Genomic DNA, 24,290 nt, shown 5'->3' with positions numbered 1-24,290 from the left:
CACACAGAGCACACAGAAGACCATGTGAGGGATCTGAGAGTGCTCCCACACAGAGCACGCAGGAGACTGTGAGAGTCTGAGAGTGCTCCCACAGAGCACACTGGAGGTGTGAGGGTCCAAGAATGCTCCCACACAGAGCACACAGAAGACCATATGAGGGGTTTGAAAAATGAAAACTGTCAACCTGGAAATTCTGTCAGGCATGGCTTCAAGCACAGAGAACCTGGAATTACTTTTCTGCTTTCTTTATTTAGTGTTTATTGCTCTACCTTCCCCCAGACCATAAGCACTTTAAGATGAAGTTACATTGTTTTCCATGATTCTACAGCTTCTAGATCAATGCTTGGCAACCAGTAAATTTTCAAGGAATATTTAGGAATAAGCGAACTTCTGCAGGTGTGCTGCTAAATAGAATCCCAAGGCAGCCATTCACAAAGACAGCTGCACTCTTGGTGTCTCAGACAACACCCCACACCTCCTATCAGGTTTATCCCAGAGGGGTGCTTGGAAATGTGAGCCTGTGTCCTCCTCCATGCTCTGAGGAATATCGTCATGTCATGTCTGGTCACCTGAATATATGTCATCTATAGACACTGAGTGGGGCAATGTAGCTTTCCATGGCGACGTTTTAAAAGTATTGTGTTCTTGGATCGCACTGAATTCCCGGGCTACGGTTGTTATACTGTTCAGCTGTCTCAGAATAGTTGGTGGCAATGCTGCTCAGAATGGCGCTTGCTTTCTGACTCGCGCATCTAAGGACAGAGCTGGCTGCAGGCACCTCACAGTGGAGAGCTGGGTGGTAGGAAGGCGTTCATTCCTCCATGGTAGATGAGAACGGCAGCCAATTACTGCATAATGAACCATTGGCTGCTAAACCGTGCTAGCTTTCTGTCCCCTGCATTTTCTCTTACTGTTCTCACAATGACCCTAGCTCTTGTCCTTTATTTTCATCTTAATCACACGTGCCTATATTTTCTATATATGTTTTTCATATACTTATTTAGGGAGTTTTTTTTCTGTAACTCTTTTCAAGTTTTCTTTGGCATTAGGCATCATATTAGTAATTCGTAATGGATCTTATTCTGAAACAGAGTTGGCTGTCCAGGGATTTCTGTTTAGCAGGGCCTGGAACATGGACAAAGCCATCGGCAAAGCTGTCTGCCTCTGTCCTGGCATGGCATGCTACTCTTTGTTGTTCCTGTAGCTATTTAAGTGTTAAGGCTTCTTGTTGCATTGCTCTGATTGCTCCCTGCGCTCCCCTGTGGTGCTGGGTTTGTCTGTGGAGCCCTGGCTATCCTGGAACTTGCTCTGCTGACCAGGTTGGTCCCAAACTCACAGATCCACCTGCCTGTTCTTTCAGAATGTTGGTATTAAAATGTGTATGCCACAATGTCTGACTGTCTCCCTTGGGTTTTATCCCACTCTATAGGAACTTGGTTAATGATATTTATGCCCACAACTGTAGACTACAGACATCTAGAATTTGAAACTCATACAGTCTCCAGAGATGGCCTAAAGGACATTGCTAAGGGATGTTTGTACCTTTATCTCCTCACTGTTTAATACAATGCCTCACCCTTAGGCCCTGAAAACTATGGTGGAATAATTACCAATTGATCTTCCAGAGAACTTTAATATCTTTGTAACTCTAGGATTGATTATCTTCTTAGACCTAGAGTTTGATGTTCAAAATTAAGACAAGAAGTCATTATTAATATGATTGTTTAACCTTTAATTTAAAATGCTTACAAATATAATTCAGTTAATTTTCTTTAGGGACGAGAAAGCCACAATAAGTTGAGCTTCATGGTCAGTTTCCATAATGAATCTATTTTTCTTTCTCTTTTTTATCCATACGATTGGAGCTATGCTTTTGTCATAAAACGTGGCTGGAGGTAGTGAACTGTGATGGAGTTGATGAAAGAGGTAATGTAGCCGTGTTGCTGCACACTGCACAAGGGGAGTAAAACATTTTCAGAGACGTGCAATGCACACTACTGTCCATCTATTTTCCTTCCTTCATCCTACGCCTAAATCTCCATCTATCTCCCTTCTTCATTCTTACTTTCAGATTCAGGAAATTACAAGCCATCTAGCTTGCTTAGTGTTTTACATTTTAAATGAATTATCATAAAAATGTATCTATGCTTCAAATTCAAACCCTGTTACATTCGCTCCCCTAATTAAAATGTTTATCATCCTCTGAGGGTTTCTCTACAACCTTCTAGGACTCCAGCTTAGAGTTCAGGAGTAAAGTACACAGCACACGTCACAGAGGGAAAATCAGGTTGGTGGAAGAAATACTTGACCGTGGAACAGCAAGTCCAAGCTCACTGACTGTTGGCCATAGAAAATGAGGAAGTAAACAGCTATGTCCTGTTTGAGTTGTTTGTGTGTTTTAAAATGAGATTACTGTAATGATTGTGGCAGCCTGTAATTTTTAAAAGAACATTTTAACTGCATACTTTGGGTAAGTGGATATTATGGCATACGTGTTAGTAAAATCTGTGTCCTGGTGAGGGATGGAAATAATAGTGTGGTTTACATGTGGAGGCAGCATGATCCTAAAGCTCCCACAGTTGAAACAGGCCACAACCATGGCTCTCAGAGCCAATGTCCTCCCACCAAGGACCTACTAACAGGCTATTATTGTTGGCTTCCACTGAATCTTTCGAGACTCAGAGCCTTTGACCTAATCACACTGTTCAGCGGGTGATGCTGGGTTGCGTTTGGATGGGTCTGTTCTTGAAACCTATAAAGTATGAGACACAGTTGTGTTGTGAACTCATTGCCATGTAGCAACACTTGATGATGTAACTATCAATCATTCGCCTGCTTCGGCTTCCGGTGTACAGGCTCAGTTGTGTTCTGTGGGGTTCACGCAGATTGTGATTGTGGGGTCGAGAAAGACTTCATGTCCTGCAACAGGCAGAGCGTCATTGCTCCTCTGTGCAGCCCCTTCTTGTTTAGTGTGACACCGTAATGGTCTAGGTCGGCACGTACAACAAGGGCAGAGACTAGGAAGCCTCTTGCAGCTCGGGATCATGGCATAGCTTTGTCCCTTAGACTGTCCTTCAGCGACTAAAGCAAGTCTCCAAGTCAAGACAAGTTCACAGGGCATGGCAATAGAGCCCACTGATTGGGAGGATCAGGAGAAGGTGGAGGTGGGTGCTCCAGTTCCCTCCCTCAGTGCAGCTAATTCTATCAGTATTATCCTAGCTTGTGAAAAGGAGGCTTTGGCTTTGAGTACTGTGAAATATGCACAGAGCGTTCCGTACTTTAAATTAGTTACTCTGGACTGGAAGTGGCAGAAAGTTTGGTCAATGCTGTTTAAATTTCATTTGACAAAAAAAAAAAAAAAAAAAAAAAAAAACAGGTGAAAACCATGTTTTAAGCCACAACACTGAGATCTTCTACTTTAAAAAATAGAAGAGAGGAGAAAAAAAAGAAGGGGAGAGGAGAGAAGGAGCCAAAAGAGGAATAAACCATGCCAAAAAGCCTTGCTGGGCGCAAAGCCACAGGTTCACAGTTCATTTTTTTAAGCAGTAATATTTTTAATTTTCAAATTAGCAAGTTACCAAAATACCTACTTCTAAAGTTATAAAGCATAAGTTACTCCATCCAATTCACTAACACATCAAATACCGTGTTTAGTGGAGCTCACACTGGATGGACCGACCAGCAGCTATGACAAGCTCTGGGACGTTTGGGCCAGGGTTTTCCTTTGCTTTGTTCATAGCAGTATTTGAGGATGTTCATGCTCTCAACTTGGAAAGCACAAGTGACTTTATCTTTTGATCTATGTCTAATATTCAATCAGATATATTTAGTGGTCAATAACTAAAATTTCATACATAAATATGAAATTTGATATAGAAAGATGTGAATCAACTATATCAATAAATAATACTAAAATTTTTATTACTTATTAAAATATGATTCTTAATCACAAGAATTACATTATATATACATATATATATATAAGTCTTTATGTGTATTGTTTGTAAAGATGCTTAAATCCTAAGTGTTTCAAATGGTGCTTGTGGAATGAACTGGTATTTAATGCCTGAAGCAAACTCTCCACATGTGACAAGAAGAAGTTGACAAGGAGCTGGCTTCCAGCACCAGATTAAGGTTGAAAAGTCATCCTGGTTGAACACTTTAAGGGGATTATCATGCAAGCATACAAAAACAGCCCATCACAAATGATAAGCCAATCCGTTAGTACCAGGCTGGTGGGATCTACGGCAAATGGGATGCAGCAGCTGAACGGATGTGTGTAGATAGACTCCACCTGAGAAGTGGGAATCAACCGGAGCAGTAGGAAAGAAGCAAGACTGGGATTCCCTGAGAGAACAGGCGCTAGGAAAGGCATATCCCTGATGAATCCTCTCAGCAGAGATCTAAGACACTCTGGTTCTCTCAATAGAGAGAATGCCCATAAAACACTGTTTTCAGGAACAAGGAAATCCAACTTCCTTGACGTCTTTAAAAGCTGCCCAAACTGCCGAATTTAATATGAGTTTCTATTAGCTATGCAAACAGTTACAAGAAAGTAATGTTTTGGTAAATTTAGCACATTGATTTTTGGTAAATTGTCCTCTGGCAAACTGGTCATTTCGTGTATTGTTTATTTCGATGTATTGATTTTTTAAAGCATACTGGCTTTCTTCTCATATCTGGTACCCTTAGAGAACAAACTGGGCATGCCAAGATTCTTTTTAAAAATGTACATCAAACACTATCAGACACTGGCTGGGGACCTGGGCGCACACTGTGACAGAGGCATTGGCCCTCTGCTCTTGGGGTTTGTGGGTGTGAAAGGAAGGCAGGAACTGAGGGAAGACACAACAATCTTACATGGAGTTTTGATAGTCACTTTAAGGGAACATAATGAGAAAATAGAGTCCAGGGGGAGAACCTGGGAACAGAACTCCCCTTACTTAGTCCATAGTGGAAAATCTGCAGAATGAAAAGCTCAGTTTCCACCCATGGACACAGACAAGAAGATGAGAGTTGGCTATTTGGTTATCCTACCAGATGAGTAGGTGATACAATTCAGGTACAAGAAGACACAGACCATGGGGTAGAGAACATGCTTCAAAAACCTCCAATGTTCACCTCTTAAACAGGTTTGTTTGTTTTTTTAAAAAAACTATTTTACATACCAACTATAGTTTTCCCTCCCTCCTCTCCTCCCATTCACCTCTCCTATCTTCTACTTCCCCCATCCATTCCTCCTCTGTCTCCATTCAGAAAGGGGAAGGCTTCCCGTGGGAGTCAATAAAGTATGGCATAACAAGTTGAAGCAGGACAAAGTTCCTCTCCATGAATCAAGGTTGAGCAACCAACCCAGCTTGGGAATTTGGTTCCCAAAAGCCAGTTCAGTGGTCTCCAGTTGACATTTGTCTCTAAGAAGACATCTTAAACTTTCCCCTATACACTTCAGGAATCTAAGAGTTGCTGGGCTCTGGAGTTGAGGTCACCAATGTTTTCAGCTCCACCAACACTAGAAGATATCAATTATGAGAACTTATCTATTCAAAAACTAGAAGATATCTAATTATGAGAACTTATCTATTCAAAAACAGATAAGAAACAGTATGTGTGTATACTGTTTTATGTGTTGATTATATTATATTTGTACATGTATGTGTGTGACTTGATTATGGCATATGAATGCAATATTATACACATGTGAAATGTAACTAGTTGGGTTAAAAAAAATCAGGGGTAGTATTAGGTGTGGTACTCCAATAATCGAGGCACATGGAAAGTTAGGGTAAGAGGATTAAAAGTTCAAGGCCATCATGGACATAAAACAAAATCTTGTTTCAATAAATCAAGAACTCAGGGTCCAATATCTAATAGAGGAGAAAAGCTTTCACTTGAAACACTTACAGAAGAGCTGGGCGGCTGCAGTGAGCTACAGCCCAGCTTTGATTTGACTTCAGTTTTAGTCACCTAATATTTGCTTAAGGCTACTATCCAGCGAATGACCATACACTTGTCTTAAGACAACAAGAAATAATTTGGGGAGGCTAAAAGCTCAATATTAATTTTATTGAGTCAAAATTAGCAAGACTCTAGGCAAGAATTTTTCTTTGTTCAAACTTCCAGGAACTTCCAGCAGCTTTGCTATGTTGGTCCTTTCTCAAAATTGTCTGCAGGTTCTCCATGGGTGACCCCTATGTTTATATGATGATGAGTATACTTGTGGGGTCAACTAGGACCAACAGGCTAATCCAGAGATGTTTGGTCGTCTTTGGAAGGATGCATTTCTGAGTCAGGTCACATGCAGTCTCTAGGATTTGGTTTTGTTCCTTTGGTGCCGTCACTCAGCCCACTGTTAGGGTTTCCAGCATTTTAACTGATAATCAAAATTCATGAGACATTGACCAAAGCTTCCTTTGTATTGAAGCTGGTTGGTCTGTTGGGTTAGTTTGTTGGAGGATGTAAAGTAGTCACTTTCCCCTAACCACCCTGAATAGAACTCTTATGACATTGTCTTCAATGAAAGATGTTAATGAGTAGGGTTGCTACTGCTTATGTCCACATATGGGAAGACAGACTGAAATTCTAGTGGGGGAAAATGGAAGCTGTGGTAGGTGGGTGGAAGAGTTTTATCTATCTATCTATCTATCTATCTATCTATCTATCTATCTATCTATCTATCTTTCTATCTATCTACCTACCTACCTATCTATGTATCTATCTATCTATGTATCTATCTATTTACTTATGTATCTATCTATCATCTATCTATCTATCTATCTATCTTTCTATCTATCTACCTACCTACCTATCTATGTATCTATCTATCTATGTATCTATCTATTTACTTATGTATCTATCTATCATCTATCTATCTATCTATCTATCTATCTATCTATCATCTATTTGATTTTTAGAGATAGTGTTTCTCTGTATAGACCTGGAAGGCCTTGCACTCACTCTGTAGACCAGGCTGACCCTGAACTCTCAGAGATCCATTTGCCTCTACTCCCTGAATGTTAGGATTAGAGGCATGTGCTACCATTGCCTGCCCCAAATTCTTTTAAAAATTGAATGAAATTTTAATTAGAAAACATTTGAAGTACCCATCAAATCTGAATACTCAAGAGACTACTGTAGAATCCATAGTCAGCTCCTTACTAAGGGTCTCTTATAGTAATGACTACCTCCAGTCACTAATGAAATCATGGGTTTTTCTGTCTTTATGATTTTGCTGCATCAAATTATGTTGAACATAGAAAATTGATTGAAACTGATTTATTTGTGTTGGGTTTAAGAGTTTCCAGATTATTCTCCTATGAAATGTTTTAACTAGTGATTAAAGCAGTGGACTTCATGGTGACATTTTTATATGTGTATGTCATTGTACTTTATGCCTCTTTGCCCATCACCTTCCCTGTCCTCCTCCTATTGTTCCCTCCTGTCCCCCAATGTCCCATTTCTGCCTTTATGTTCTCTACCGTATTGTTTCAGGTAAACTCGGTGAGAGGGATGCTCTTCCTCCACTTAGAGGATGGGGATCCATCGTTGCACCACTGTCTGCCTTCAGACAGCAGGGAGCTGTGCAAAGACACCGTGCTTCATCTCTCGATTGCAAGTCTAGTGGCTGAGTCAGAATTTAACTTTCTTTGAGTTTGGTAATAGTCTTCCTAAATACTTATTTATAAATATGTTTTGGAAGCAAATATTTTTTCTCATCCCATCCCAGTTTCTTTATGGGATCTCTAGCAGTTCTGAATATGTTTATGAGCATACTGATTAACATTTACAAAGATTTTGTGTAGTTGCATAGCCATCGTTATTTCTGAGAAATGCCCACTTGTATCTTCAGTTATCTATTCAAGCCTCGTAAAAGACAACTTTCAATAATGTGAATTTCAAATAATGTTTAACTTCCCTGGTCTTAATATATGAATTCTTACACCTAAGAGTTGATTCAGTTTATATAAAATGAATATAATAATATTTTTTAGAACATTGAACTTTCCTCCAAAACTTGATTATAATCTCATGTTTGGCACTCTCCACCTGTGTCTGCCATGCCCACCAGGTCAGCACTCTGTATTGCTGCGTTAAAACTCAGTGTTTGTTACTGAGTCATGATTTGTAAATGCAGAAGTTAAGTGCTGTTTCATTTTCCACTTTCTATTAAAGCAAGAAATGCTTCTGTCTGGGTGTGGTAGGAAGGTTCTATAATCCTCTCTCAAGAAAATATTAAAACCTAGAAATAATTTCTACCCATCAAATAGATTAATATTTCCCTGCTAGGACTAGTTTTGTCCCTAGAAGACAGGTGGCAGTCTGGAGAAATTTTGTTGTTGTTCTCTTAGTACAAGACTTAGAGTGAGGAGAGCCTAAAAAAGCTACTAACCTGCTCACGGAGGATAACCCCTACACTGAGGAACTCTATGACCCCTACTGTCAGAAGTGCTCCTGATAGCACAACAGAACCCTCGCCCAGTTCCATCTCTGGAGTGGGCTGAGCTCCTTCTCTAGTGAAGGACACAAACACATAGATCCTACACAGCTGCATTTGGGATGGGAGAGGTAATCCTGTCAGGTCATGGAAAAGCACTCTGCCTCCTCCTGGTGTCCTTAAGATGTCAGTGGCTTTCATGTCCTCATGTGCAGTCATGAAAACATCCTGCTTTGTGATCAGTAAGGGTTTCTGAGAGGTCTTAAGAGTCCTTTCTTTTAAAAAAAAAAAAGTTTTTGCATCTCTGACACAACAATGTTTGCTTTTCCTTTGTTCTCTTTTAAAATCAATTTTACTTTTGACAGTTTCTCACTTGTAAATAATATATTGTGATGATATTCCATTCTCCCATTGTCTTCTCTTATATTTTTAAATTTTTATGGATTTTTGTGTCCTCAATTAATTCAGTTATTTCATAATAGCAACCCATAAAAGTCACTTAGTAACTGAATTCTGTTTTACTCTTTTTGCTGACTGAAGGATCCATTGTTACCCACTTAATTCCACTTAATTCATGGTAACATGGATTGAAAGGTCTTCCAGAAAAAGACAACGCAAGGATCACGGCAGCAATAGGTGACTTAATTATTATACAGAGAAGGCCTTAGTGCCATGATAAGCTGATTCAAAGATAAAATAGGGTTATGGTCTGCTTAGTTAGGGTTTTATTGTTGTGAAGAGACACCATTGGTGTGGGAAGTCCTTCTGTACTTGTTTTGCTTTTATTGGTTAATGAATAAAGAAGCCCTTTTGGTCTGTGATGAGAGCAGAATAGAGCTAGGCAGGGAAGACTGAATTGAATGCTGGGAGGAAGAAGGCAGAGTCAGGGAGAAGCCATGGAACCACCAGAGGAGAAAAGATGTGAGCTGCCAGCTCAAATCTTGCTGGTAGGCCACGAACCTCATGATAAAACATAAAATAATAGAAATGAGTTAATTTAAAATATAAGAGCTAGCAATACGCTTACATGATTAGCCAAGCAGTGATTTAAATAATATAGTTTCTGTGTGATCATTTCAAGTCAGGGCAATGGGGAAATGAACTAGCAACCTCTGTCAACATACCATGACCATAGTAACTCTTACATAGGAAAATATTTAATTTGGGTGGCTCACAGGTTTAGCCCATTATCATCATGGTAGGACATGGTGGTGTGCAGGCAGGCATGGTGTTGCAGAATGAGCTAAGAATTCTATGTCTTGAGCCACAGGCAACAGGAAGTGAACTGGGCAAAGCTTGAGCATATATGAGATCTCAAAGCCCACCTCCACAGTGACACACTTTTTCCAACAAGGCTATACCTATTCCAACAAAGCCATACCTCCAAATAGTGGCATTTCCTATGGGGGAACATTTTCTTTCAAACCATCACTAGGTCATATAGGAGTTTGCCTCAACATGTGCTCCTCTGCGTAGAGTAGAATTTCTTGCTATGCATTCCTCAAACACTTACTCACTCCATAGGCTGTTCACATGCCTGCTATATGTTCACGGCACAACGGTAAGTACAATGTTATTTTATCCCCTCAAATGAATCGTAGCCTCATAAAATAAAACCTCAATAGGATCCAAAGCTCCAGAAACTGTTTGCTGAGGGCCATTGGAAGATCCACAGAGCATGACATGAAGAGGGGAAGCTGAGGAAAGCCAGCTACTATGAGAGAATTTGAGAGTAAAAAATGATAAAGGTGGGACCCAAGATGAATCTGAGTAGGAGTTCCAGATATAGAGAAAGATGGTTAGATGGAGACTCTGGAAGGGAGACATAGAAGAGGGGAGGAGACAGGGACCGTGGAAATTTGAGCAGGATTCACCAAGGCATGAAGCTGGATATGAACAGATTTTGTGTGTCTTGCTGGAGACTTTGGACATAGCCAAGAACGATGCTCCATAGCCAATTAACAAATGAACCTACTAATCTGTGTTCTGAAAGGTTTGCTATGAAAGCAGATGAACTTGTAAGATTCTGGTTTTATTAGCCCAAGGCTTGCATTACAAGGTTCAGGGAATCAATTCAAATGGATGAGGCTGTGGTAGAATGTGGTGGCTCTGACGGTCTCTCTTCTGTCACACTATAGAGGATTTCAGAGCCATGTGTATGGTGTTCTAGATGATGAAAAGACCTGAGGACTGCATAGCAGATGTCTAACGAGTACTTCATCATAATTATAAAGGGTGAGAAGCAGAGTAGCTGAAAGAGAAATGAAGGGATGGACAGAAGACTTCTAAACAGACGAATCCACACTGTGGAAAGGAAAAAGACCCCCTACTCGGCAAGCTTAGTTAAATCATTTTGGTTCACACAAACAGCTGTGCTTTGAGAGAGAGAATGTAGGCTGAGTTTGGCACCTTAGGTCTAAGATACACAAGAGGCAAAAAATGGAAAGTTTCCCATGAGCACCTTGAATGCAAATGATCAAAGCTGTCCTCGACATTGAAGCTGGAGGGACAGAGCTGGGATTCCTCAGAACAGATAAGATTATGTAAAGACTCTGTAAGTACTTCTTGATTTTTATGTCAGTTTTTGAAATGAGTTTTTACGATGTGAATTACATGCTTTGGTGTAACATTTGATTGGTGGATTAAGAGTTTTTTCTGCTGGTAATTGATAGTTGAATAGGCACTGGCACCTAACACACCAATGTGCCCTGCATCTGAAGTTACCCCCTTGTGACACATTGGCTCCTCGGAAGCTGTGCCAAGTTCATCACCACCCACACTGAACAATGTTTCAAGTTGTTTCCTTATATTTAGGGTGCTGGTTATTGAAGCCCAACTCTTCCCACATGCTAATCACATGTTCTACTGATGGGGGAGTCTTCTGTTTTGTGTTAATTTCATTGGTTAAATAAAGAAAACTGCCTGGCCTGATAGGACAGAAAATTAGGTAGGCAGGGTAGACTGAACAGAATTCTGGGAGAAAGAAGCCCAGTCAGGCAGTCGCCATGATTCTCCCACTCCAGACAGACGCAGGTTAAGATCTTTCCTGGTAAGCCAGCTAGTGGTGCTACACAGAATATTAGAAATGGGTTAGATCAATATGTAAGAGCTAGTCAATAAGAGGTTATAACTAATGGGCCAGGCAGTGTTCAAAAGAATACAGTTTCCGTGTAATTATTTTGGGGCATAAGCTAGCCAGGCGGCCAGGTGGCAGGTGGCAGGAATGCAGCCCGCCGCTCGCACCACAACATTCTACCACTGAGATACACTACCAGCCTTTGAAGTTTTAACATATGAGAAAAGCGTGGCTAAGAAAATTATGGTAAGAATCTTTGATAACTGGATCCTGTGTGTGGACATTTTCCTAGTTTTCCTTGAGAAAGAATAACTTCTATTGGTAGAGAAAACCACATGAGGTTAATTTAGTGTCTCCCATGTCCATAAACCACCATTCTAGGTCCTAATGTATGTCAGACTGGGTTAGAGGATGAGGGTTAACACATTGTCACCTGGGCAAATCAAGCAAGCAGTTACAGTTGAGTGTGGAGAAGGGGTCAAAGAGAGGACTCTAGATGGTTTGCAAAGTGTTAGCGACAGCAGAGGTGACCTTGCTCAGGGACATAGAGTGGGAAAAAAATGACAGTGCAATAAAGTTTGCACTCAGACCTAAAGGCTAAGCTATCTACTTCAGCAGTTCCATGTGAAATTTCAGCTGGTCACCATAATGGTTATGTTCTGAAACACATACATTTTATTTTTTTTTTAAGATTTATTTATTTATTATGTATGCAGTGCTCTGTCTGTATGCTTGCAGGCCAGAAGAGGGCACCAGATCTCATTACAGATGGCTGTGAGCCACCATGTGGTTGCTGGGAATTGAACTCTGGAAGAGCAGTCAGTGCTCTTAACCTCTGAGCAGTCTCTCCAGCCCCAACACATACATTTTAAAGCAACATGTTTGTTTATTTGGAACATGATGAGTACTTGAATACAAAGGACAAAATGGTAGTTATTTGTCAAGTAGACAAGGAGATAAAAGAACAGCGTGCATATTACAGAAAGAAGCAGTGGTGTGTGTAGAGAATGGTGTTCACAAAGGGCAGGTATGTGGTTGTTGTTCAGACCAGAGTAGAATGTCGACAAATGAACCACAACAGCTACTTTAGAAACTGTTCTCTGTACTTGCAAAGGAAATATGAGCTGCACACAAAGGAAAATATGATGTCATGGCCCTATTTGGGGTAAAAATGAATGAGAGTCTGAATTATGGAAGGGGATGAGGAAAAGAGACAGATGTAAGATAGACTTGGGTATTAGAATCTTTAGAACTCTGCAGAAAAGTGGACGTGTGAACGGTACACAAAGATCCTGGCAGGCACGCTTCAGAAGCTCCCTAAGGCATCAGAGCACACTGGCTCGGCAGGAAAAGAGTTGCCCCCACTCACCTTTGTTGAGCGAAGAACGCGATTCTTCTGCATCCACGCCACTCCTGTGTTTCCATGCTACACCTTGGGAAGTGGCATTAACTCAGGTCACTGGGGCACTAATCATAGTCATTTTCATGGTTATAAAACTGATTTACAGTTTTGAGGGAATAAATATAGATTGAGGGAGGGTTTTCCTGGAAGATGATGTCACTGTCTTAGGACAAAGTCAACTACATTAAGACTATTCCATGAGGCTGATGTCAGGAACAGGAAAATTTATGGAGCTTTTGTTCTCAAATTCTTATCCACCTCTGAGACATATTGTGTACTAAATTCTTTGTTCATTCCAGATCTGTTAGATCTATAGACACAGACTATTCTAAATGAAACCCAGCCACAGCCCACAGGCTTCTGGAAGAGACCATGCTAATGACTTTCCTGCCTCAGGCTTGCAGGCCATTCACCCAGCCCAGCCGAGTACCTTCTGCAGAGCCAACCACAACTCCCAAACACTGGCTGCCATGTTGAAACGCTGCATGTGACTGAAAGCCCATACGATCGGGCCAGATCACACCACGAAAGAGTGGATTTGGAGGCAGAAGTGTCAATGATAGGACACAATTCATCCCAGGTGATCCTTGAGTATTTGATCAAACCTCCATCAGATCTCCAAAAACAAGGGAGTTTTTACAGAATCTGCCCTTTCTTTCCATCTCAAGCCATTGACACTGTCTTACCAAAGACTCTACAACATTCTTAGGCCTTGAGTAGCGATCAGAACTACAGAGTCATAAATCTGACAACATTTCTGTTCTTTGACATGGAAACAGTCCTCATGTCTGGCCTGTAGAGTCCTGATTGGAGGATGCATTTATCTGAAAGTTCTACCGCTCAGATGCCATTTCAGTCACTTCGAAGGTGGTCTTTTATTTCCCCCTTCCTTTCATACATGTGAAAAGAGAGACAACTCCCACCCGGGCCCTCCCTCTGGTGCCTGCACAGAGCTGGAGCCAGGTTGATTACAGACCTTTGTTGCTATGAAGACAGAGCAGGATGCAGTTATGAGAGAAGAAAGAGCCTTAACTAGGATTTCATCTCCTGTGATGGCTAATTTTTTCCTCTCTGTTACCTTTCCAAAAACATGGCAAGGTGACATCTGCTTAGAATGTACTTAATTGCAACTTTCCGAAGGCTGAAACAGTAAAACCTCAGAGGATCCTCAGTCACAATTCAAAATGTTTGGAAAAGCAGATGAAGTGTAGTGTCAGCTGAAGGGGGAAGAAAATGGAATTTTGAATAGTCTGCCTGGCCTACTGATTACACTCTAACAAAGAGGATTGCCAGTCTGATTTTAGTCTCTGATTTCCATTCATGTGGGATCCTGTCATTACCATCAAGGTCTTTCCGCGTAGCCACAGTACTGAGGATCTGAGGAACAGCGAGAGCGTTCTGTTACACTATGATGTGGTAGCTGCGGATACAAGGAACTTGATCTCTACCCGTCTCTGCGGCAATCCTAAGACAGGTTGAGGATCTCACCTAACTACAGTCACAGTGTGTACGTCTCTGCCAGTCTGTACAGAGAGGGGAGCTTGTATACATAAATGTTTATTCAGAATGAAACACACCAAACTTTTTTCCCTTTGTTCTTTTAAATTTGTCTCTCCTATAATGCCTTCCAAGCACAGCCTCTCCGCCTCCCACACCCCCTCCACCAGTGCACTGCTCCTCCATCCCCTTCAGAAAAGAGCAGGCCTCCCAGTACATCACCGGAACTTGGCATACCCAGACACCATACGACTAGGCACAAACCCTCGTATGAAAACTGCGTGAGGCGACCTGGTTGGAGGAAAAGGATGCTAAGAGCAGGCAAGTGTCAGCGACACCCCTCACTCCACTGTTTGGAGTTCCATAAAAACGCCAGGCTAAACAAACAACCATGGCACATATACAGAGGACTTAGCACAGACCCACAAAAGCTGTGTAGTCGTTGCTTCAGTATCTGTGACCCTCTGAACCCTACATAGTTGATTCTGTGGGGTGTGTTCTCCCGGTGTCCTTGATCCTTCTGGGTGCTACAATCCTTCCTCTCTCCCCTAAGTCCCTGAATCATCCAACTCCCAGTTCCTAGCCATCCAGACAGTTTCAATCCTGGGCTCCCCTCTTGTAACTTAGGCTTCAAGTTAGGCCTGTCATTGTTGGGTCACTCCCACTAGGGAGGGCCTGGTCCTAGGGCAGTAAATAAAGGGGCTGCCATACTTAGAAGTCTAATCCTTAGCCACTGGGGAAAGTGAGTGACCCTTGCCCTCAACAGAATCTTACATGAATATCAAAATTTAGTGACCTAAGGCAGTGGTTCTCAACCTTCCTAATGCTACCACACATTAATACAGTTCCTCATGTTGTGATGACCCCCCCAAGCATAAAATTATTTCATTACTACTCCATACTGTAATTTTGCTACTGTTATGAATCTTAATGTAAATATCTGATATGTGCCCCCCCAGAGGGGTTGCGCCACACAGGCTGAGAGCCACTGACCTACAGGCAGAAGGTTGCAGCTCAGAAGTTTGGTCCATTATTATTATACAGGGAAGCAAGGCAAGTCACAGACAGACAGACAAGGTGCTGCTGAGGTACTGAGACTTCTAAGTCTGGATCCACAGGCAGCAGGAGGCTGCCACTAGGCTGATTTGAGCTTCTGAAACCTCAAAGTTCACCTCCCAGTGACACACTTCATGCAGCAAGGTCACACCTAATCCGATGAGGCCACACCTCCAATAATTCCATTTCCCATGAGTCTATGGGGACCATTTTCATTCAAAATCACCACATTACTCTTGCAGAGGACCCAAGTCCAATCCCCAAAGTCCCAACATCAGTTACCTCACAATGACTTTTAACCCCAGCTCCAGGGGATTTGATGCCTCTGGTCTCTGTTGGCATCTGCACTCGCATGTACACACAAACACACTTAATAAAAAAATATCAAAAATTAATGATTCAGACATTCAATAAGAATCAAGTTTTGTGTGAATTCACTTAAAATAAGACACTGGAAATTTTCACTATATATTAATAAACTTTGGTTATCAGTAGAGTTAATATCATAACTTGGGAAGAACAGCCTTTTATGCATTAATTCAGTAAATGTATTACAGACCACAAAACAGTATTCATGGCTGCAGTGTCAGGAGGTGTTCAGATGATTAGAAGGCTCAGGGAAACTGATGTCTCAGTCCTTCCAACCCTAGTGTCCAGACATCCAGTGCCTTGTTCTGAGAAGCCATAGCTATGATCTCCTGTTCACACTGAAACAGGGTGGCAGGGTGGTAACCAGGAGACAGAAAATAACCTCACTTCATCATTAACTCATAATTCTTACGTTTGTAAAGGGTGTGAAAATTCTATGCTCTTTTGTCCCCAAGCATTTTGTGAGAAGCACAGATCTTAAGAATAAGCAGGACACTGAGAGACCCTCTGGGCAGCAGTCCAAGGCAGCAGAAATACATGCTTCCAGATGGATTCCGAAGCATCCCGTTTTATGAAGAATTTTATAATCACCTTATAAAAGAGGACTCAATAATACCGATTTCTTTAGGAGAGACATTTGATTTCCCAAAAGCAAAGGGCATTCCTTTTAAAATATCAAGTTGCCCACAAAACTGATATGGCATTTGAATAATACCACAGCACCGCTGACAATGAGGGACTCTTAACCTGATTGCTTTTACACACAGCCCATACACAGAGCCCTTCTTCTTTCCTTCCACCCATTCATTATTTATAGCAGAGCTGACATCTCCTGAGATGGGCAGCTCCTGTGGATGGATGCTATATTTTAGTTCATGCTCATCTCTGTCTCCCACAGGGCTTTCACATTACAGATCTTCCAGGATCAGTGAATACAGAAAAGAATTACAAGGAGATCGAGAAGAAGATGATATGAACAATACAATTTTATCTTGAATGTAGATACCCTATGCCTTCACTTGTGCACACGTCAGTAGTGTGCAGTTGACATTTTCTAGGCGTGGTGTGAATCTCGGCTGGACCATGCAGGTCTGCCAAGGGCTACAGAGCATAAACCTATTTTACAAAGTGCTAAGTCTTTCAAGACCGTCCTGTGCCCTGTGAGTCAGGGAATTTGAAGGAAAGACTTTGACCTTGTAGAGTCTTCTATCTACTATCTATGGGGTTAGAATTCCTTCAACAGTTTTCCTACTTAAGCTGCTGAGATTCAAACGGGATCACAGGGAGCAAAGTGCTCTGAAAGGGATGAAAGGAGATGGGCCTAGTATCATCATTGCTAATAACACAGAAGGTCGTGGGTTTCTCCTGCACATGTTGTTAGATTTTTATCGCTCTAGCAACTCATCCACCAAACCCAAGAACTTGAAGTGACTCAGGGATTGAAGTCCATACAAAAAGAAGTCATTTAAGAGGACAGAGGGTCTTGCTTGTTGGTCTATCTTGTGGTGTAGTAATATGTCCAAACCGCTGTCCATCACAGGCCCAAATCTTCTGGCATATTTCTTTGCTATCTGGTCCTCTGCTGCTGTCCAGGCACTGTCTAGATGTCTTGTCCCTTCATCTTGTCAATTGTATAACTTCTCCCAACTTCAAAGCAAGTGAAGATGGTCCTGTGCTATGGTAATATGCCTAGACATGAGAACGTGGAAGCTCATAACTCTGTACTCCACAGATATTGGCACTTCCTAAATTCGTTTGGGTCTGGGTTTCCCAAAGGGTTTTTTATTCTAAAAAAATCTAATGGATTTGTGAGTTTCAGAAAATGTTTCCACTTTCTGGGTGTGCAATGCTTCCCCAGATCTGAACTATATAGTCCGTAGATTAATTTCTCTTCTTTGAATCCAGGCCTACTCGTTGGAAAAAGCTGCTCACTTAAAAAATTCTGAACTATATAGTCCGTAGATTAATTTCTCTTCTTTGAATCCAGGCCTACTCGTTGGAAAAAACTGCTCACTTAAAAAATTCTGTGCTTAAGTGTAAAAGAAGGCTTATCAGGACAATTAGTGCTCATAGCGCAACACCCCACGAGTGGGAACTGCCAGGGTAAACTCTGCCAGCATTTGGCAGTCTCCAGCACCTCACACATCCTGTAATGTGGTTTGGTAATATGTCTCCCAAAGTGCTTTTGCCATAAAGTAAAAATAGCTTTGGCTGCCCGCTAAAGAGAGTTCTTACAAAGAGACATCCATTATTCATTGCTCAACGCTCTTTAGGGCTTCCCACCAGAGATCTCAGGAGCTTTCACGCAAAGGCACTTACAGGCCTGACCTTCTAAGAGGAAGCAGAGGAAGTAGGATTCTCCTGGCAATGTCATTTTGTGTCTTGCAAGCCAAGCGCTGCAGGTTGATCTGTTGAGCACAGGCGTAGCTCTGCTTTGAGTGGATACAGCCCTTAGAAGGGGCATAACTTTGACCATCATAGCACTCTAAGGGCGAAACTCAAGACCACATTACATCATTTGTCAGATGAAGGTTTGTTAGGATTTCCCTGGCATAGACACCACAGGCTGACTGGGACTCTTGCAGATGCCTTTGGCATGGTTTTTTGACTAGGCGAAGGCTCTTCCCAGAGTGTCCAGATACACACCTAACCCAGCTGTCTTTAATTGACCCCTGAAGCGGTGTAACTCACATTTATCTTTCATGACTTAGCACATTTAATGTAGCTCGATTTTGACACCACAGCGAGCTCACCAGACACTACTTTTACATTATTTAGGCCTGAGGACAGGGACTACCTGGGGCATCATGGTGGGAACATTCTTCCCTAATGTTCTGCCTCCCCATCTACAGAAGTGCAGACTCATCCTGACGCTGAGTGTGGCAGCAGATGACTGGGAATTGGGTGGAAATTTTAGGCCTCAAGAAATTATCCTTTGAGGTTATTCCTTTCCCTAAGTTTCTAAGTCCGTGTGATTTTGTAGTCAAAGGATAGATTCTACGACTAATGTCATGGACATAAACTTCAGAAGTTACAGAAATACACAAAAAAACCTGCCTACCCTTCCAATAGTTGTTTCAGCTTTTCAAAGATATATGACAAACTCCTAGAGCGCCATCATAATCATTTTATTTGAGTTTTTATTGAAATGTTGCATTAAGTCATTTTATTTTAGTATACCAGATACCTAAGAGAAGCAACTTTTAAAAAGGATTTATTTAAGCTCATGTTTCTTGAAGTCTCATTTGAAGGTTCTATGACCCCGTTGCTGTGCACTTGTGGTAGGGCAGAGCACCCTGGCAAACGGGTGCTTCCCCTGTGGGTATTCGTCTGCAGTCTGCTGAGATGGCTGAATCGTGTGTTCACCTCTTGACATACTGGGACTACTACTAAAGGCTGGGACTTAAGCCTCCTCTTCAACTCTCTCCCGGAGCCTAGGGTTCTCTTAGTGCTTGCTGCAGTATGTTATCAACCTCAGTTCCAAATTCTCATGACTGCTTCTCTAAATGCCCTCCTCTACATTGCTATATTCCTTACTGGAGTGTGGGGCACCAATGACTCACAGCCTCGGGCCTTATTACTCCAAGCTGCCTATTCTGTTTGGATGTAGAGTGTCAACACAAAGAGCCCATCCACTGAGGGGTTACGTTTCTAAATGGTGGCACTATATTAAGAGGTTCTGAAAGCTTCTGGCAGTTGGAGATTGCTGGTGGAATACACTGTGGGTATGATCTTGGGGCCTAAACCTTGTTTCTCACTCCTCTCCTTTTCTCTTTCTGCTTCCTGTCTGCCATCATGTGAGCAGCCTCATTATAAATCATAACAAATATTAATAACTCTAGACATTTCTTTTGGCCACTTGTGTATTTAGAATTGGTTTTATTTTCTAGATAACCAAAATACTTCACTCCTCATGTTATTCATCTTTGAGCTTTCCTGTCTCTGGCAGCACACAGCTCGCACATCTCCTTCAGTTATTCTGACCCAGGCCTTAAAACTAAAAGATAAAAGAATAGTTTTGTCCTTGGAGAACTCACAAATCTACTCTTTGGATAATTTTATATGGGGTCCAAAGCATTTGATGGAAAAGAGCAGGAACTTGGAGGAAGCAGAAGGGGGACAGTTAATACTTGTCCTTGTGGTGCATTCCCCTCGAAAGCAATGACTAACGGATATCAAGACAGATACAATACACTTGCTGGATACAGAAACTACAGCTTAAGATATTGGTATTTATAGTGTTCAACTCTTGAATTTGAATCCATTTAAGTCTACCGAGTTGATCTTTATTTAAAACTCTCTGCCACCATGTGCGCATAATTAAAATGCTTTCACTACCTAAGGGGAGCCACCTGTCTCTTTCAGTGGCTCTATCCGGAGACTCATTTCCCAAGAGATTTTAATTTTATTGTGTGTAAAGAGTAAACATCACCTGTTGTATGATGGATACAAGAGTGCACAGGGCTTTTAATCACTCTGTTAATGGGATAATAAATTACATTTGTTTCTAACCAACAGGATAGCTCCTTAATTTATTAGTAATCTAACAACCTTGCTTTGCTATAATAGCAATATTCCTTTATGAGCGGAAAAAAAAAACAGGATAGAGTAAATAATTTATTCACTGATGCAGGGCTTTGTTCCTGCTACCTCATATGAACACTAAATGAGAATGATGCTAGATCTGTAGCCATTACATAGCAGACCTCTGTCTCAGAGGCTAGCACTGCAGTGGTTGGTACATCATCATCTTTACCCTCGGGGATGTATAACCTAGTGAATGCAGCGATGCTAATGAGGACTAAGATGTGTGATTAGGAAACATGTTGGTGCATAAACAAGGCCCACTGAAATCTAAAATGGAACAACCCCACCTGAATGTATTGAGATGTTGTAAAGACGCAAACTGTTACAGCAGGCCACAGAAGGTTTTGCAAGAACTATAGGAGATATAGGAACACCCCATGCATGGGAACTCCTAACAATAGCTGAGAGTCTGAAATGAAAATATTTGAGCTTTCAAGGAAGTCCTTGTGCTTGCTCTGCATAGCCAGAGCCCAGACACTGTCCCCCAGCACCAGCAAGTATGTGTTAACTGGGACATCTAGCTATGTGAGTAGAACTTTACTGGTGTGGTGGATTGATGCTGCAGCTAAAGAAAGCCCGGCAGACAAACAGTATCACACCTCAGGGATCCTGTTTGTCTATAATAGAGAGTGTGGGCCTTGTCCTATAATTAAACACTTCCTAAACACATCCCTTGAAATGTCAGGCATGGGGCATTCATGAGAATCACTCAAGGTTCTTATTCTATGTATAAAACTCAGAAAGATTGGTTTTAAAAAATTGAGTTAGTTTTTTAGACTTTCTTCTGTGTATTTTAAAGCCACAAGAGGGGACTATCCTTCCTCAAATTTCTGAGATCCTGGATCGTAATCGAAAGCAAGTTCCCCTCTGTCTGGCATTCTCTGCATGTTTGTAAAATCTCCTCTGAGTGATGAAGAGTCATCACAGGTTTTCTAGAAAATAATTGACATTCAATTTCAGTTTAGAGGACTTTGGGTGACGGACGGAATGGGTAAGGCAAGGGTGGAAGTAAAAGGACCCTGTGGAAGGCAGATGCCACAGTTTAAATAGAAGATAGTGATGACATCTTGACATCATGAATAGGGAAGAAGGCATGAACTATAACTGGCATTCCAGGTGAGAACATGTCAGAATTATGAACACACACAGGTGGTGGCCTGTACAAGTACAAAGCGCCTAGTAGGTCCCAGCGCACTGATTCTGGCCTCTGTTCTTTGCTGCCAAGCTTTGCACAAGGCACAAGGCTGCATGCAGTCTGGAGCAGATGTCACCTAAGGTGCATGGCTGCATGTAGTCTAGAGAAGATGCCACTTAAGGTTCATGGCTGCGTGCAGTCTAGAGAAGATGCCACTTAAGGTTCATGGCTGCGTGCAGTCTAGAGAAGATGCCGCCTAAGGTTCATGGCTGCATGTAGTCTGGAGAAGATGCCACCTAAGGTGCATGGTTGCGTGCAGTCTAGAAAAGATGTCACCTAAGGTGCACGGCTGCATGCAGTCTAGAGAAAATATCATCTAAGGTGCATGGGTGTGTGCAGTCTGGAGAAGATGCCATCTAAGGTGTATAGCTGCATGCAGTGTGGAGGAGATGTCATCTAAGGTGCATGGCTGCATGCAGTTTGGAGGAGATATCATCTAAGGTGCATGGTGCATACAATCTGGAGAAGATGTCACCTAAAGTGAATGGCTGCATGCAGTCTGGAGGAGATGTCATCTAAGGTGCATGACTGCATACAGTCTGGAGAAGATGTCACCTAAGGTGCATGGCTGCGTGCAGTGTGGAGGAGATGTCACCTAAGGTGCATGGGTGTGTGCAGTGTGGAGAAGATGTCACCTAAGGTGCATGGCTGCATGCAGTGTGAAGGAGATGTCACCTATGGTGCATGACTGTGTGCAGTGTGGAGGAGCTGTCACCTAAGGTGCATGGGTGTGTGCAGTCTGGAGAAGATGTCACCTAAGGTGCATGGATGCATGCAGTCTGGAGGAGATGTCACCTAAGGTGCATGGCTGCATGCAGTGTAGAGGAGATGTCACCTAAGGTGCATGACTGTGTGCAGTCTGGAAGAGATGTCACCTAAGGTGCATGGCTGTGTGCAGGCTGGAGAAGATGTCACCTAAGGTGCACAGCTGCATGCAGTCTGGAGGAGATGTCACCTAAGGTGCATGGCTGCATGCAGTGTGGAGGAGATGTCACCTAAGGTGCATGGCTGCGTGCAGTGTGGAGGAGATGTCACCTAAGGTGCATGACTGTGTGCAGTGTGGAGAAGATGTCATCTAAGGAGCATGGCTGCATACAGTCTGGAGAAGATGTCACCTAAGGTGCATGGCTGCGTGCAATGTGGAGGAGATATCACCTAAGGTGCATGGCTGCATGCAGTGTGGAGGAGATGTCACCTAAGGTGCATGGCTGCGTGCAGTGTGGAGGAGATGTCACCTATGGTGCATGACTGCGTGCAGTGTGGAGAAGATGTCACCTAAGGTGCATGGCTGCATGCAGTGTGGAGGAGATGTCACCTAAGGTGCATGGCTGCATACAGTCTGGAGGAGATGTCACCTAAGGTGCATGGGTGTGTGCAGTGTGGAGAAGATGTCACCTAAGGTGCATGGCTGCATGCAGTGTGAAGGAGATGTCACCTATGGTGCATGACTGTGTGCAGTGTGGAGGAGCTGTCACCTAAGGTGCATGGGTGTGTGCAGTCTGGAGAAGATGTCACCTAAGGTGCATGGATGCATGCAGTCTGGAGGAGATGTCACCTAAGGTGCATGGCTGCATGCAGTGTAGAGGAGATGTCACCTAAGGTGCATGACTGTGTGCAGTCTGGAAGAGATGTCACCTAAGGTGCATGGCTGTGTGCAGGCTGGAGAAGATGTCACCTAAGGTGCACAGCTGCATGCAGTCTGGAGGAGATGTCACCTAAGGTGCATGGCTGCATGCAGTGTGGAGGAGATGTCACCTAAGGTGCATGGCTGCGTGCAGTGTGGAGGAGATGTCACCTAAGGTGCATGACTGTGTGCAGTGTGGAGAAGATGTCATCTAAGGAGCATGGCTGCATACAGTCTGGAGAAGATGTCACCTAAGGTGCATGGCTGCGTGCAATGTGGAGGAGATATCACCTAAGGTGCATGGCTGCATGCAGTGTGGAGGAGATGTCACCTAAGGTGCATGGCTGCGTGCAGTGTGGAGGAGATGTCACCTATGGTGCATGACTGCGTGCAGTGTGGAGAAGATGTCACCTAAGGTGCATGGCTGCATGCAGTGTGGAGGAGATGTCACCTAAGGTGCATGGCTGCATACAGTCTGGAGGAGATGTCACCTAAGGTGCATGACTGTGTGCAATGTGGAGGAGATATCACCTAAGGTGCATGGCTGCGTGCAGTGTGGAGGAGATGTCACCTAAGGTGCATGGCTGCGTGCAGTGTGGAGGAGATGTCACCTAAGGTGCATGGGTGTGTGCAGTGTGGAGAAGATGTCACCTAAGGTGCATGGCTGCATGCAGTGTGGAGGAGATGTCACCTAAGGTGCATGGCTGCGTGCAGTGTAGAGGAGATGTCACCTAAGGTGCATGACTGTGTGCAGTCTGGGGGAGATGTCACCTAAGGTGCATGGCTGCATTCAGGCTGGAGAAAATGTCACCTAAGGTGCACAGCTGCATGCAGTGTGGAGGAGATGTCACCTAAGGTGTATGGCTGCGTGCAGTGTGGAGGAGATGTCACCTAAGGTGCATGACTGTGTGCAGTCTGGAGGAGATGTCACCTAAGGTACATGGCTGTGTGCAGTGTGGAGGAAGACGATGCACTTGTAACTAGTGACTGATCAGGTGCTGAGAGGGAACATGAGGAGTGCCCAGAAGAAGACTATTTCTAGCACACATGATT

At 42.8% G+C, this 24,290-nt stretch overlaps 1 protein-coding gene across 5 annotated transcripts in view; it reads left to right on the top strand.

Moving 5' to 3' along the window:
• Fat3 (FAT atypical cadherin 3) overlaps window positions 1-24,290 on the top strand; it is a 596,674-nt gene that overhangs the window by 442,613 nt on the left and 129,771 nt on the right. The window lies entirely within an intron of this gene.

The sequence above is a fragment of the Chionomys nivalis genome, chromosome 4 (genome assembly GCF_950005125.1).
Source record: "Chionomys nivalis chromosome 4, mChiNiv1.1, whole genome shotgun sequence".
Taxonomy (NCBI): Eukaryota; Metazoa; Chordata; class Mammalia; order Rodentia; family Cricetidae; genus Chionomys; species Chionomys nivalis.
The sequence above is the reverse complement of the archived record's forward strand: the minus strand, read 5'-3'. Positions and strand labels throughout refer to the sequence as shown.